The sequence below is a fragment of the Canis lupus genome, chromosome 37 (assembly GCF_003254725.2).
Source record: "Canis lupus dingo isolate Sandy chromosome 37, ASM325472v2, whole genome shotgun sequence".
Taxonomy (NCBI): Eukaryota; Metazoa; Chordata; class Mammalia; order Carnivora; family Canidae; genus Canis; species Canis lupus.
Genome location: NC_064279.1, coordinates 11,300,963 through 11,316,416, shown reverse-complemented (window position 1 = coordinate 11,316,416; position 15,454 = coordinate 11,300,963). Strand labels below are relative to the sequence as shown.

The 15,454-nt window shown below is 46.7% G+C and overlaps 1 long non-coding RNA gene across 2 annotated transcripts in view; it reads left to right on the top strand.

Moving 5' to 3' along the window:
* LOC112656642 (uncharacterized) overlaps window positions 1-13,221 on the top strand; it is a 188,588-nt gene extending 175,367 nt beyond the window's left edge. For both annotated transcript variants that reach the window (XR_007408910.1, XR_007408918.1), the window contains 3 exons: window positions 7,764-8,007; window positions 11,669-11,751; window positions 12,198-13,221. This is a non-coding gene — a long non-coding RNA (uncharacterized LOC112656642). The remainder of the gene's footprint in view (window positions 1-7,763; window positions 8,008-11,668; window positions 11,752-12,197) is intronic.
* The last annotated feature ends 2,233 nt before the right edge of the window (window positions 13,222-15,454 follow it).

Genomic DNA, 15,454 nt, shown 5'->3' with positions numbered 1-15,454 from the left:
GCTTTAGGAAGAAAGTGTGGAGGGGCCCAGGGCTCCCTAATCACGCTGGTGGCATGCTGGTGGCATGTGTAGAGAGGAAAGGGACATTTTCAAACTGCGTGAGCTCTCTGTAGAGTGTAGCCCAGGCTCCTGGCTCTGGCACTGTCCCCCAACCCGTTAATGATAGGGCCCCGAGTCTGGTTCTCTGGCTTATTTGGAAATGTTTCATTCAACTGACAAGGCCCTGTCCCTTTGTCATCTGCCTGCTGCCTTAGGGCTACAGCCAAGAGACAGACTACCCCTCCCCAACTGTGCTGTGCTGGAAATCACTGAATCCTTGATGCTACTGCCTCCTTAAGAAAGAAAGAAATGGGAGTCTCCTCTTGCCACTCACCCTCCCCTCACCGTCCCATTCTTTCTCCCAAACCCAGACTGGTGAGAAACTGCTGAGAAACAACATCCACAATTAAGTACGAGGTCACGTTTAGTTCAGCACCATTGGCTGCTTAATTGGCTGATTCTATTGCTGCTCCCCTCATCTGCCAACACAGCCTCTAACGAGCTGCTTGCAGGGCAATTAATCCTCAGGTTCCTGAGACCCGGCTGATGTAAGGATCTATTCCCTTCCTGGGCATCCATTTATCTATGAACCTGTTGGGTGGGGGTCGGGGAGTAGGTTCTCATCCAGAGGTGCTGCGTTAAACTTAGTGGGATCCAGGGGCCCAGTCATCTCAAGGAGGAGGTGCCAGGATCCAGGAAGGAAGCTCTAGCCTTTCTCTAGGGCCCAGAGAAGGTAGGCCCGACTATCCCTCTTAACCTGCTGGAATCTTCCCTGCAATCTGGCAAAGGGAACAGAGAGGCAGTAAAGTTCAATGGTTAGAGAATGCACAGTTGTGCAGGACCTGGCAGTTTTGAAACCTGGCTCTGTCTCTTATTAGCCATGTGATCTTGAGAAAGTTATAGTTACTAATCTTTTCTGGGCCTCAGATTCTTTCCATGTTAAAATGGGATAACAACAACAACTCTTATTATACTGTCACCTACAAATAAGGATTACATAATGTTGTATATGTAAAGCGCTTAGCACAGTGCCTGGTGCTGATCATCAGGGCCATAATGAGACCGGAGAAGCGAATGAAATCATACAGCCAAAGACAGATGTTTTCAATCCTCAGTTGGCAGAGGGAGCTGTAAATGATGGGCAATGGGACGATGACATGTCCCTCAGTGGGGATGAGAGGCAGCTGTGAAGTCAACCAAGTTTGAGCAGAGTTGGAACTTGGATTTTTATGGAGCCAATTACCCACACGAGGGAAGGCATCCATGGGTGCTCCAGTATGGGATGTGCCCTGCTCCCAAGTTGACTCACTTACTGTCTGTGGCCATTAGAAGGCAGGCATGTATGCTGGCATCATGATTGTCATTATCAGGATCCAAATTTGGAGCACAATTTGCATACATTTCTGTGCATTAGTGCATTTGATCCTCAGATCAACGCTGTGAGGTTCATTGGGGTTCACATTTCCAGATGAGAGAATTAAGGCTCAGAGAGGTTGTCACTTGCCTCATTTGGCCACAGGGCTGGATGCAGAAGTGTTCTGGAGTCCATTTTTTTCTGTTTTTGAGCCCAGCACCGCATTATGCTGCCATGATAACAATCCCCACTACGTTGCCAAGGACATGGGTTGCTTGAGACCCTTCCAAACATTGCTAGGAGAGGTTGTCAATGTGGGACTTAACTCTGCCTATAAATGTGCTGCCCACTTGGGCCAAGCCACATGGCCAGGAAAAGGAAGTGGCAGTCCTGCTACAGACTGTGTATGTTGCAACAAAATTCATAGGTTGAAACCTATTCCCAACGTGATGGTATTTGGAGGTGGGGCCTTTGGGAGATGATTAGGTCATGAGGGTGGAGTTCTTATGATGGGATTAGTGGCCTTGCAAAAGAGACCCCAGAGAGCTCCTGTCCTCTTCTTCCCTGTGAGGACATAGTGAAAAGCCAAATAGACGACCAGCTATGAACCAGGAAGTGGGCCCTTGCTAGACACCAAATCTGCTGGTGCCTTGATCTTGGACTTCCCTACCTCCAGAACTATGAGAAATAAATTTCTGTTGTTTATAAGCCACCAGTCTATTTTGTTATAGTTTCTGTTCCACCAGGTGTGGTTAGGAGAAAGACAAATCCCAAAGAGAAATAATGTGTTTTTAGATGTTGGGAAAATGTTCTTTGAAAAATAGGAAAGATACCCTTTTCCTTTTTGTTTAAATTCTGCTGAGGAGACCAAAGCCCTAGGAGATCATCACCATTCTAGTCCAGCCTACCAGAGTTAGAAGGGATCATTTAGATGTGAGTGGTGAGTGGAAATGGTGGCCAGATGCTTAGTGCAGGTGATGGGGGTACTCTGGTTTGCTGGGAGGGGTGCTCAGTGGCCCCACCTTGCCCATGACCCCCTTTACTTTGTTCACCTGATTTAGCAAGGACTACTATGCTTATCTGATTCTTATTCTCTAGGAAACTTGAGACATGGGGCCTGAATTCTCAATTTAGGCAGCAGGGTTGAGTTTATCCCTCCAACAGATCTCAAAAGCAATTGTCTTGATTTAAAAAAAGAAAAAGTTTATTTAAAGAAGTTATTGAGATACAAGGGAAATGAGAGAATAGGAGTAGAGCTATTTGAAATGTCTGGATGTCTAAGGAATGTGCCTGTTCTGGAGAATTCAGCTTTTTTCACTGTGTCTAAGGAGGATGAGGGTAGAGGTGGAAGGGCCTTTGAGAAGGGTCAATAAAATTATCACAGATCATAGAAATTCAAGATAATCTCATGCCATCATTTCTTTTCAATTTCCTCCTCAAAAAATTTTCCAGGGTTGGTAAGTTGCTAAACTGGCTGATTTAAGTTCTATTTTTTCTTTTCTTTTCTTTCTTTCTTTCTTTTTTTTTTACCCTATCTTTTCAGGCAGGCTTGTTAATGAGCAGGGGGATGGCTAAAAGGCAGAGAAGAGAAAGGAGGAGTCCTGATAATCCACAAACTAGATAATTGGCCTGTGATTAATCAAGGGCAATATTTCAGCACTACTTCTTTTAGGGGAAGCACAGAGAGGGAACAGAGGGAAGAGCTGACATCTAAAAGCTCTGTCGCCTTAATGAAGATGAAATCTGTTCATTGGAGTGTTAAGGAGTATGTGATATCATAAGTACCCAATTAAGGAAGCCCTTGCAAGATTATTCATTTCAAGGAAGTATTAAGAAGGGTAGAAAATTTGTTCATTTAAGATCAAAACAACAACAACAAAACTCTATCAGTCTTACAGACATTTCATAGACATTTTGGTTGGTTCCCCAGTATCTATCCATTCTCCCCTTCCCTTCTTAGTAACATCCCCAGTTTCTCGCTGGGACTTGTCTTTCTTCCCCTTAGCTATGTGCACCTAGATGATTCCACCTCCAGTCCTAGATAGGGAGTGTGCGATCTGCTTTCAACCATCAGTGCGTTACATTTCTCTTGGCCTTCTTGGTTGGCTCTCAGTTGGGAACATAATCCTTGTCAGAACATTAAGGCCAATAAGACTGAGTTTGGGGTACTAGCAGCCCTCTTGGGGGGTGATGAGGAGAAAATATCATGTGGGAAGAATCTGAAGAGGAAATGAAGATGAGAAATGAGAGGGAAAGAAGGTCTGGTTGCATCGTTTAAGGCACTAGAACAAGCCTCCCTAGAAGCCAGCCCTACTCCTAGACTTTTCAGTTAAATGGAGCCAATAAAATGCCTTGGTAATTTGAGCTGATTTGGATTGGATTTTCTGTTATTTGCAACTGAAAGCATCCTCTCTGAAATAACAACAGACCACAAGGGACACAAAGTCAGCATCATCTCTGGGCAAGGACAAGAAGAGAGGAATATCCAGTAAGAACCCAACAGAGCCTGTCTGTTACACCCCAGGTACAGAGCAGCTGATGTAGGCCCAAGTTTTAGGTCCTGTTCTTGCCTCTCACAGAGCCTGAGGTGATAGAAGTTAGTCCATGCTAAACTTTGGATCAAGTTTAGCAGAACTGTTCCCGCCATAGCCTATATCCCTAAACTGGCATTAACCAACACTCATCCTTGGTGTGCAGGGTGTGTTGGGGCCCAAAGGAAACTTATTTATTTACACCTCCAGGAAAACTCTCTGATTGCAAACCAGTGGTTTCCCCTTGGCATGAAGAATCTTGATTCCTCTTCCCTCTGTTCTGACAAGTCACCAACAAGGCCAAGCCTTAATTCCTCCTTGGTAAAATAAAATTATTCTCATTGTGGTTGTGCACAATCCTCTGTTCCAGTTGTCCTTGCCTGTGGTGAGTGATGGGCCTTTTTTTTTTTTTTTAAAGATTTTATTTATTTATTCATGAGAGACACACAGAGAGAGGCAGAGACATAGGCAGAGGGAGAAGCAGCCTCCCCGTGGGGAACCCGATGTGGGGCTCCATCCCAGGACCCTGGGATCACGCTCTGAGCTGAAGGCAGACGCTCAACCACTGAGCCACCCAGGTACCCCAACACGGTGGCTTCAAATAGCACACATGCACTGTCTCAGTCTCCAGGTCAGACGTGCCACAGCTCGTCTCCATCCCAGCTTCTGTGGGCTAGATTCAAGGTGTTGGCTCTTAACTGGGAGGCTATGGGGAGGACTGTCTTCCAAGCTCACTCATCCATGCCCTTGGATGAATTTGGTCTCCTGTGGCTGAGGATTGAGGGTCCTTTTCCTTGCTGGCAGTCAGCAGGGGCCACCTTTTTGCCCCCCCCCCGCCCCCCCGCGCCCCCCCCTCCCGTCCTCGCGCCTGGGTCCCTACATGCGGGAACCAGCAACACACCAAACCCTCCTCACATTGGAGGCTGATTCCTCTTGGGGGGAGGGGGGAGGGGAGCCGATCTCTCTGATCCCAATCAAAGAAAGTTGTCTGCATCATCCAGAATAATCTCCACATGGGCTCACTGCTTAGTCAACTTAATGCCATCTGCAAAGGCCCATCTGTCAGGTAAAGTAACATTTCATAGGCATAGCCCCAGAGATTTGGGTGTGGGCATTGGGGGCTGTACTATTCTGGCTGGTAGAGCTTCTCTGCTTCTCTACAGGAAACCTGTAGACATCGCACAATAAATAATTAGGTGTGGGGACCATCATCATAGATGGGAGCCCTGGGTTCTAAGAAACTGGGAAGAGGCCCATTGCCCAGCCTCAGTGAGCAGGTGTGGGGAAAGAGAGGAATATCAGGAAAGACTTCCCAGAAGAAAAATGAGATTATCCAATGGAACCTAAAAATGAGTGAAAGTGAACGGAAGTGTCACCATCAGAGACTCTTAGAATGACATGTTCGGGAGAGGCCAGAAGCTACAATGAACTCCAACGAAGTTGGTCTAAGATGTGGACAGCGTAGCAGGAGCCAGCCTAGTGATGGGCTTTTTAGAGGGAAATGCCCACATAACTTGTCTTGTGAGTGTTCCTGGCTTGTAAGTGACCTGAGGCAGGAGGTCATTCTTTCCCCTTGGCACAGGACCTAATACTGGGAGGTGCTAATTCATTTAGTGAATGAATGGATGGATGGATGAATGGACTCCTTGGAACTACAGCCATAGCAACTGCCTCATCTAATCTCTTACTTTGGAAGATTCCTAAGGAAGGAGTACGCAAGGTCGGGTGTACAACTGAATATCCCTGGGGAACTGCTGACCAACTGTGTGACATTGGGCAAGTGAAGTCTCTGAGCTCAATGTCTTCATCAGAAAATGAAATGCTAGCATCTTTGCTTTGAGGGTTAAGTAAGAGAATACGTGAACAGTGAAGCACACGTAGGTGCTCGATAGAGGACAGTGTCCTTCCACCATCCCTGCTGTGAACACTCCTAGCATTGCCCAAAGATGTGGTGCTCAGGCTGTGGGAATATCTCCTCAGACCTGCACTGATGCTCCTCTCTGTCATTCAGGAGTCCCTCTGCCATAATGGGAGACCTTGCAGCTGAAGCATCCCCCTGACCTCCACGGGAACTTTTTGAGTTTCCTATTACTACTGACACAAATGGCTACACACTTAGTGGCTTAAAACAACATACATTTATAATCTTTTGGCACTTACTGGAGGCCAGAAGTCTGAGATCAGTTTCACTGGATGAAAGTCAAGGTGCTAGCAGGACCGGTTCCTTTAGGGAGCTCTAGAGGAGACTCTTCCTTTGCCTTTTTCAGTTTCTCTTGGCTGCCTTGTCATTTGGCCTGTGGTCCCTTCCTCCAATCTGCTTCCGTCATCATATCACCTTCTCGTCTGGAGTCAAATCTCCCTCTGCCTCCCTCTGATAAGGACACCTGTGATTACATTTGGGGCCCACCCAGATAATCCAGGATAATCTCCCCATCGCAAGATCCTTAATTTAATCACACCTGCCAAGTCCTTTTTGCCATATGAGGTAACATTCACAGGCTCCAGGGATTAAGATCTCGATATCTTTGGGGGCTGTTATTCATCTCCCACAGGAATCAAATCCTGGGAGCGCCTGGTTGGTCCAGGCTGTACTCCGGGGCTTGCTTCTTTCTCTCTGGGTGATAGCTGTGCTAGTAGGAGAGCCAAAATACACTTCTCAAAGGGCTCCATGGCTGCCCTGAAGGTTGTGTTTTCTTTGCTGGTGAACTCATTCTGCTAACCATCGTCATTTGTCAAAGGCAGCAGGCAATAAAAGTCCTGGCCACATTCATCTTGCCCTTCTCCTCCCCCTCCAGGATGCAGGTCCATGCGAGCTACTGTCCCCCTGCAGCCCCCCAAAATACCTCTGCGGATGATCAGTTGTTGGACCTGGCTCTGCTCCAGGCTGCCAGCCCATCTGCTCCTGAGGGGCAGGTCAGAGCTCTCTCCAAGACTTCAAAAACATTGTTCTACTCGTTGGGTGGGACTGGCAGTGTCCTGAGCCTGTGGTAGGTGTCCACACTCCAGGAAATCTTTCTCACACAGGCCTGGGCTGGGCCTCACGGAGGAAGGACACTCCTGTCAGTGAAAACAAAGTAAAGCTGCAGGCCCTGCTCGGTGGGACTTTGTTCTGCTAAATCCTTCAGGCCACAGGTCTCTGCCCTGCCTCCCCTCTGTTGGGACATTCTGGTGTGGCTTTGCAAGAGCCATACAGCTGGTTTCCAGGAGGTGTGAGAAATGGCTCCAGGGGACCATCCTCCCCCAAGGGTAGGCTAAAGGGACAGCAAATTCTCCTCGGTACTGAAGGTGGGAGATAGTTCTTGTCACCATTAGGATTAAACTGAGATATTGCTCTGGCTGTTATTTCTGAGTAACTATTTGGACTAAAATATTAATTTTTAATAGCAAGAAGGATATACCTGTTATGGCCACCTCAAAATAAAACAGACCTAGGAAAGAATAACCCCAGATGCTGGGAAATGGCATTTTAAAAATTCTATTTCTCATGGATGCATATAAATCTGTGTGCTTTAGCCAATGTCCTCATCTGAGCAGAAATGAACATGTTTTACTAATTCAGATTAATTGGGTGGGAGGCTTAAGTGAGATGTCTGAATTACTGACTTTTTAAACAGAGATACAGTTTTATTATTTTCAAGAGCTTTCAGTAACGAAGCTAACAAGATGTTACCTAGGAGACATATTTACAGATTTATTCTTGAAGTAAAAAAGGCTCCAATTTAGAATTCAGCTATTGGGAGGGCAACATTGGTAAATTGAAGTTCTTACTGCAGGTGGGGATGTGTTGGTGTGTTTTGATCTACAGTAAACATGAACTTGTTTTGTTTTAATCATCCTAGACACTGGTGCTGCAGATTGAGGCCCTGCCACTGGGCACACACATGCCGTACTATATAATTCTGTACCACAGAACAGCCGATGGCGTATTAGAGCAGAAAGAGACCTCTGCAGTCATCTGGTCCACCACTGTCTCTCAATCCATGAGGAGCTTGAAGGCCAGAGATGTGAGGTGACATATCCAGCAGGAGCCTACCTGGAGTGGGTGCAAGAACCAGAATCGGCATGTGAATTTCCTGCTCCCAGGTCAATTCTCTATCTTCCTTGACTACTACCTCTCAGGCATCCACAGCCACATTAAGGAAGGGGAGATAGGAAGGGGTGAGAGAGAAGGGATGAGGCACAGATTCTGATAAGACAATGAATCATCTGACTGCAAATTCTAACTGGATTTGGAGCGTGGCGCTGTTTATGTTTGCTCCTCTCTGCTGGGAAGCAGACCCGGGAGCCCCAGTAGTTGCCATTTACACAGTGCTTGCTCTTTGCCAAACATTTCTAAACACTTTACATGTATTAACTCATTAAATCCTTAGAACAGCCTCATGAAAGGGTGCTTGGCTGGCTCAGTTGGTGGAGCATGTGACTCTTGATCTCAGGGTTGTGAGTTTGAATCCCATGTTATGTGTAGAGATTACCTAAAAAAATAAAATCTTTTAAAAAATTTATTTATTTAAAGATTTTATTTATTAATTCACCAGAGACACAGAGAGAGAGGCAGAGACATAGGCAGGGGCAAAAGCAGTCTCCCTGCAGGGACCCCGATGTGGAACTTGATCCTGAGACTGGGATCAGGCCCTCAACCGAAGGCAGACACTCAACCACTGAGCCACCCAGGCGTCCCATATTTACTTATTTTTTTTAAAAAAAGATTTTATTTACTTATTCATGACAGACACAGAGAGAGAGAGGCAGAGACATAGGCAGAGGGAAAAGCAGGCTCCATGCAAAGAGCCCGGTGTGGGACTTGATCCCGGAACTCGGGGATCACGCTCTGAGCTGAAGGCAGACACTCAATGGCTGAACCACCCAGGCATCCCAAAATCTTTTTTTAAAAAATGACTTTATTTATTTGAGAGAGAGAGAGCACAAGCAGGAGGAGCAGAAGATGGAGAAGCAGGATCCTCACTGAGCAGGGAGCCTGATCTGGGGCTTGATTCCATGGCCCTGGGACCATGACCTGAGCTGAAGGCAGATGCTTAACCAACTGAGCCAACCAGGTGCACCCCCCATCCCCAAATAAAATCTTAAAAAAAAACAAAAAAACAAAAACAGCCCTATGAAGTACTGTTATTAACCCCTTCACATCTGTGAGCAAACTGAGACAGTGAGAGATTACATAACTCAGCCAAGGTCATAAGTGACGAAGCCAGGACTCGAATCCAAGCTATCTAACTTCAGAGCCCTCTCCCACCGAGCCCTGCTCTACCCTAGCCATTTTGCTCTACTCTAGAGCCTCTCAATATGTGCTACAAAATACTGGCCTTTCAGCTACTGCATATCCAGCCAAGGTCTGGAGTGGCTAGAGTCACCTGGCTGGTGGCAAATAACCTTATCTATTTATCCCAGATTGTTATCTTTGTGTTATCATTATATTGCATTGTTGTATCCGAGTGCCACGTATGAGATGTTGGGAGACACGGCTCTATCCTGTAATATAGTCTTGATGGATGATTCAATTGCTTATTGTTCATGCTGTCTGGCTAGCTCAGGATGAAATAAGGTCATAGGCTTACCCGTGCAGGCTGGTGATTCAGTACCCCCAGCCTCCACTCACTCATCTGGGAGCCATCTCATAAACATAAGGGAGAGAGGACGAGAAAGTACGTCTGGATTTGTGTAAACCCATCGCCTCCCAGAAAGGCTGTGGAGCACATGACCCCTGGGTCAGCAACCTGAGTCAGCAACCTCATCTGCATACATGAAGGACAGGATATTCCAATCCATGGAGGAGAAAGCTTCAAAGTTCAGGATCACAGAATGTCCTTATTTCTCTGTTTCTTGGGTGTCATTTCCATTTCTTTAAACTCCTCTCTCTGTCACATAGGGGCACCTGAATTTTGTACCAATATTGCAATGGTATGTTCTTTGAAGAAGAACTACCTGTTCTGGAGATGTTGGGGTTAGAGGAGTCAGCAATTATGAGCTTATGAGATAATAACATGTGTGTTTAGTATGATGGCAAATTATAACATAGAAAAAAATTTTAAGATTCAGAGTAAACTATTTTCCCATATAAACTTACTGCCTCAGGAAAACTGTGGTTAAAATTATAAATTACCAGGAAACTTCAAATTTCCCCCTGGAGAGTCAAAATAGAAATACAAGAAGGGGCATTGTTGAAATCATCCCAAATTGGAAGCAATGATTATTCAATTAAAAATAAGTGTAGTTACACTTTCTGTTTATATGGTGTCTTCTAGCAGTTTTTAGCCACAAGGCTCAAAGGGAAATCTAGTAATCCTACACCTCAATCTTCTCATCTTCATGATGGGTATGCTTCCCTACCCAGCGGCTAACCTCTTTCCTACAGCTCTCCAAAGAAGTAGCTTCCTCTCCTCTTTCATATGAATCTGCTTCAGCTTCTTGTGGCCTTCATGGTTAGAAGGTTCCTTCTAATGCTAATCCTGAATTTTCCTGCTAGGATTTAAACCCACAATTTCTTGCTAGTCCTAGGGGGAGATGACAGACATAGTTAACCCTTTATATCCTTAGAGACTATATAACTAGGTCAATCCCTGACTTCTCCCTCCACCTACAAAGACAGCTAGTATTTGCTTCTCCTTGCTTCCATACGGGAGGGAGTTGTCTCTGGGTTTTCTCCAAACCCACATCATAGCGGAGTTCTAGGGTCCACACCCGAATGCAACGTGGTAGTGGACGGGGTGGTCTCTGTGGGTTCTTCCAGTCTCCATGATTTACTGCTTCAACTGCAGAGTCAAGGGTTGGCCAGTGCCTAGTGTTATGGGAGGATAAACTTGTAGTTGCTTCATTCCATACACACCCAGGAAGTGCAGGGTCTGCAGGAAAGAGTAGAAAATCCACCATTCTAAAAGGGAAAGACTGATCTGGATACCAGTACATGCTGGCCTGGGATCCTGGGCAACTTAGTTAAGCCTTCTGGATCTCTCAGCATCCTCATCTGTGTAAGGGAAAATGGTACCTAACTCATACAACCTCACAGGATGTCGTTAAGAACAAATGAGATGCGATGTGGATGTTATTGAAAAGATTATGGTTCCTTTAGCTCAGCCGGGAAAGGTTAACTCACTCCCTTTGGCCAGATCCCAGTGGCTGAGCCAGCTGGAAAAGAAGATTGGGTTAAGTCTGGAACACAGAAGCCCAACCACTGGGCTACGTCCTATTGAGTTAAAGATCTCTGACAAGTTTACAATTGTGTGATGCCTCCCCTTTATTTCATGTGGCCGTGTGTGTGACAAGTCTACATAGGAAGGAAAGGCAGTCATCCAGGGCATTTAGGTAATTCACCACACGAGACCTGAAAGTCTCTGTTACAGTAAATCCTCTGGGTGAAGGCTAGTCAACAGAAGCCCCCCCGCCCCCCCCATCCAAATACAAATATTTTATCTGGGAGAGGTAACCCACTGATAGCTGTTTCTACATTGTCACAGGTAATTAAGCTAATTCCCTAGCAGATAGCCCTGGGACATGGGGCATGGTAACTGTTTAGGGGGCATGAGGGTGCTTACCCTCAGAGTGCTGGGTAGCAGGAAGTTTGGAGAGGGAGAATGAATGTTGAACTTCAGTCCCAGATTCATCATTTGTAATTGTGTGACTTTGGGTTCCTTAACCCCTCAGGGCCTTAGCTTTCTCTGGAAAAAATGATACTACACATACACCCTACAATGTGGATTGAATAGAGCGTGGGTGTTTGTGCTTTATAAACCAGGAAGGAAAATGCAAAGTTTGGTTGCTGTCGTTACCATGACCTCCATCTGGTGTCCCAGGATCCAGGGCCCATGAGAAACAAGAGTAAGTTATAAGCTAATCACTGTGCTAAGGGACTCTAGGTGTGTCTGGCATGGTGTGCGCAGGGCGGTCCGTGAAGGGCACCAGACACCAGGGTCAACATGACTATGATCATTTCATTATGGACCCCCCCTGGTTGCCAGGCACTGTGCTAATCACCTATCCACCTTCCTTTGAGCCCTCATAACAATCCAGTATTATTAGTATTTGTGTTTTTTGATGAGAAAACAAGCTCAAAGAGGGCAAACCATGGGCCAAGTTCACACAGCTAGTGAGGCATGAAAATAAGACTCAAACGTGGGCTCCAAGGCCCATGCTCTTTGTATTCATTCCCCTATACATCTTTTCAGATTATGCACCCCAAAACCTTCATCAGCAAAGCACCCCTGATTTAAACAGGAGACAGTTTTTTGTTTGTTTGTTTTTCTGTTTTTTTGTTTTTTTTTTAGGGCTCTTTGCAGGTGGACTTGATTTGAAGTTGCATCAAACCAGCAGCTGTGGTTGCTGCAGCTCTGGCTTTAGCTTGATGATGTTTCCTTTGGCCAGAAACGCTAAGTCACCTCCAAATTCAAAGCTTTCGGCAAACGACGGCAAGGCACAGCCAAGGAACTGGACCTCTGATTTCCACGACAAGTAGGAGGAGGTCCTGTTAGCCAGTAGAGCCCTTGCTGTGTTGCCGCATGGACATATATACACAGCGATATGAACTGGAGTAGGATGGAAACGGTCCCCTGTTGGCAGTCACCCCAAAGCACTGGAGAGATCGGTAATCATCCCAGCTGGTGTAATACTGAATTGCTTCAAAACCAACTCGTAACTGATGCCAAGTAAAAGCACTGGGTGCCCATTAAAATACGCTATAATCGGAGAAATAAAGTACATTTGAAATCCTCAAGCAGGAGATGGGCAGATCCCGGCCCCGTTGCCACCCTGCCAACAGAGGCAGCAGCCTGACCCCGCCGTCACTCTGGCCTTCCCTGGATGTGCACTGGGAGGGCTGGGAATGGCAAATGAGAAGTGACCATCCTATGTTTGATGTCACCCCGAAGCGCCTGTTCCTCATTTGGGGCATTAGTGGTTGCAACAGAAGTAGTAATATTTCAACAACAGTGGTGATTAGTTACAGAAGGAGCCAAGTGGCTGCTCATTTCCATGTAAAAAGCACGCGGGGCCCTTGGGGCACCCGGGGCAGTGCTGTCCCCTGTCAACCGGGTGTGTCTTCCCTGCCTGGAGCCCAAGGGGCAGCAGCAGTCACACTTCGACACAAACCCCTTCAAGCTCAAAGTGTTTCGGGGCAGCCCGGGTGGCTCAGCGGTTGAGCGTCTGCCTTGAGCCCAGGGCGTGACCCTGGAGACCGGGGATCGAGTCCCACGTCAGGCTCCCTGCATGGAGCCTGCTTCTCCCTCTGCCTGTGTCTCTGCCTCTCTCTCTCTGTGTGTCTCTTGTGAATAAATAAAAAAATCTTAAAACAAACTCAAAGTGTTTTGTTTGTTTGTTTTTTTTTTAAACTCAAAGTGTTTTAAATCAGCCTGCAAGAGAGAAGAAAGTGGCAGCAAGGGGAACACAGCAGCCAGCGAGTGGGGGTGGCCAAGGCCCCCCAGAGGGAATTGGCCCAGTAGGCCACGGGCTCCAGCTCCCCGCTCCCCTACTGAGAAGGTGGCAGCAGGGAGGGGGCGAGGAGGGGGAGACACAAGCAAGCAGTTGGAAGCCCGCACCCCTATTTGCAGATCCTGGGGGCTCAGGCCAGCCTCGACTTGCTGCCACTGCTTCCTAACTCTGCTGGGCTGGGCTGGGCTGGGCTGGTGTGACCCGGGAAGGGGAAGAGGGTATGATCTGTTTCAATCGCATAATTCTTCACCCACAGGAAATGGAGAGCCTGCGGGTTTCCTCTTGGGGCCCCCCGAACCAGAAGGCCAACCTTGTAGGTGTGCAGTTTCACACCCCGGCGTCTACCGTCGGGGGACCAGCGGGGCAGACGGCAAGGAAAACATCCAGGCCTCCGGCGGGGGTCGCCTCCCGCTCCGTGGGAGGGTTGGGGACCAGCCAGTGCGGGAGGGCTCTTCCTGGTGGCAGGAGCCAAGAACAAATGTGGGTGAAGTAGATGAGGTTTAATTTAGGAAGGGAAGGGCCGTAACTGTCTCTGCAGTAACCACAAGGTACAGACTCTGGGAAAGATGACTGTCTGCAGGTCCTTATTTAAAGATCCGTGTGTACCCAGGAGTATTAAAGTATTAATAATGTAAACAGGACCTTTTTTTTTTTTTTTTTTTTTTTGCTTTGGTGCTAAGATTTTTGGCCTAAAAATCACTTTCATGTTGGAGGTCTTTCTGAAGTTATCCCGTTGAACTCGAGGGTGAAAACAACATTTTTTTAGTTTCCTAATCTCTAAGCTCCCTCTTTTCCTAAAGCTCGGATCATGCCCGTGCTATAGTTTCTGCACATTTTTCTCAATCATTCAACAGTCTTTATTGATCTAATAGACACCTCCAAGCCCATCGAGTGTCAAAGCCGAGGGTGTCTACATTGACACCAAGTGACCCCTGTGCTCCAAGCGATGAGATAAAAACAATGTACACAAGGTAAATGCTGAGATGACCCCAAGTCTGGCAAGACCCAAGCTCCCTTCTCTGACCCCCAGGTGCTTTCTCTGTGACATTCTTAGTGACTTCTCACATTTCGTCTCATTTACGTTCTAATGTTTTATAATATTAATGCCCATTGCTAACATTGAGTGGTCACCTGTGCAGGCCTCCCACTGAGCCGATTACTTACATTTTTTCTCTTTATGTTTTCTTGGTAAGCTAGTACTACTCTCCCATTTTTCAAGTGAGGAAATAGAGGCTCAGTGGCATCAACTGACTGGCTTGAAGGCACATGGCTCATAGTTTGGTGAGGCCTGCACTCAATCCTCCTTGGCACCTACTCTCCAAATCCCATGCACTTTTTACTGCACAAATACCCCTCTGTAGCAACTCTGTGAAGCAGGTATTGTTCATCTTGTTAGCCAATAGGGAAAAGCTGAGGCTGAGAAAGTCCAAAGGATTGATGGCCCAAAGCTTTACCCCTGGGAAATAGCAAAGCTGGAACTGGAACTTGGGTTTTTTGACTCCAAAGTCAGTGCTCTTTCACTGACCCTTGCAGCAGCCCTGGGTCGCTGGCAAATTAAGAAAGGAGAGAAGGGTGAGTTTGTAGTTCCTCCAGAGACTCTGCCCTTGGGCTGTCACTACTTATGCCCTGAACTCAGGTACCTGGGCCTTCTTAGCCCTTGGCTGAGCAAGCTAAGTCATAGGACCCTCTAAGGCACCTCTAAGGCTCAAAACCACTTTTTAGTTCAATTTACCCACAAGCATTAACCTTGGTTTGGCTCTAGTATTTATTTCTTAGGGTCCCTCCAGAGTCCTTTCCTTTTTTTTTTTTTTTTTGAAGATTTTATTTATTTATTCAAAAGAGACACAGAGAGAAAGAGGCAGAGACATAGGCAGAGGAAGAAGCAGGCTGCTCACGGTGAGCCTGATACGGAACTTGATCTCAGGACCCAGGGATCAGGACCTGAGCCAAAGGCAGATGCTCAACCACTCAGCCACCCATGTACCCCACTTCCTGGATCCCTTTCCATTAAGATTCCCCTTCAAAGTCCCACTTCTCCTGGGGGCCTTCTTTCTCTCTTTGGCTCAGATTACTCTACTTGAAACCATCTTATCAAGTT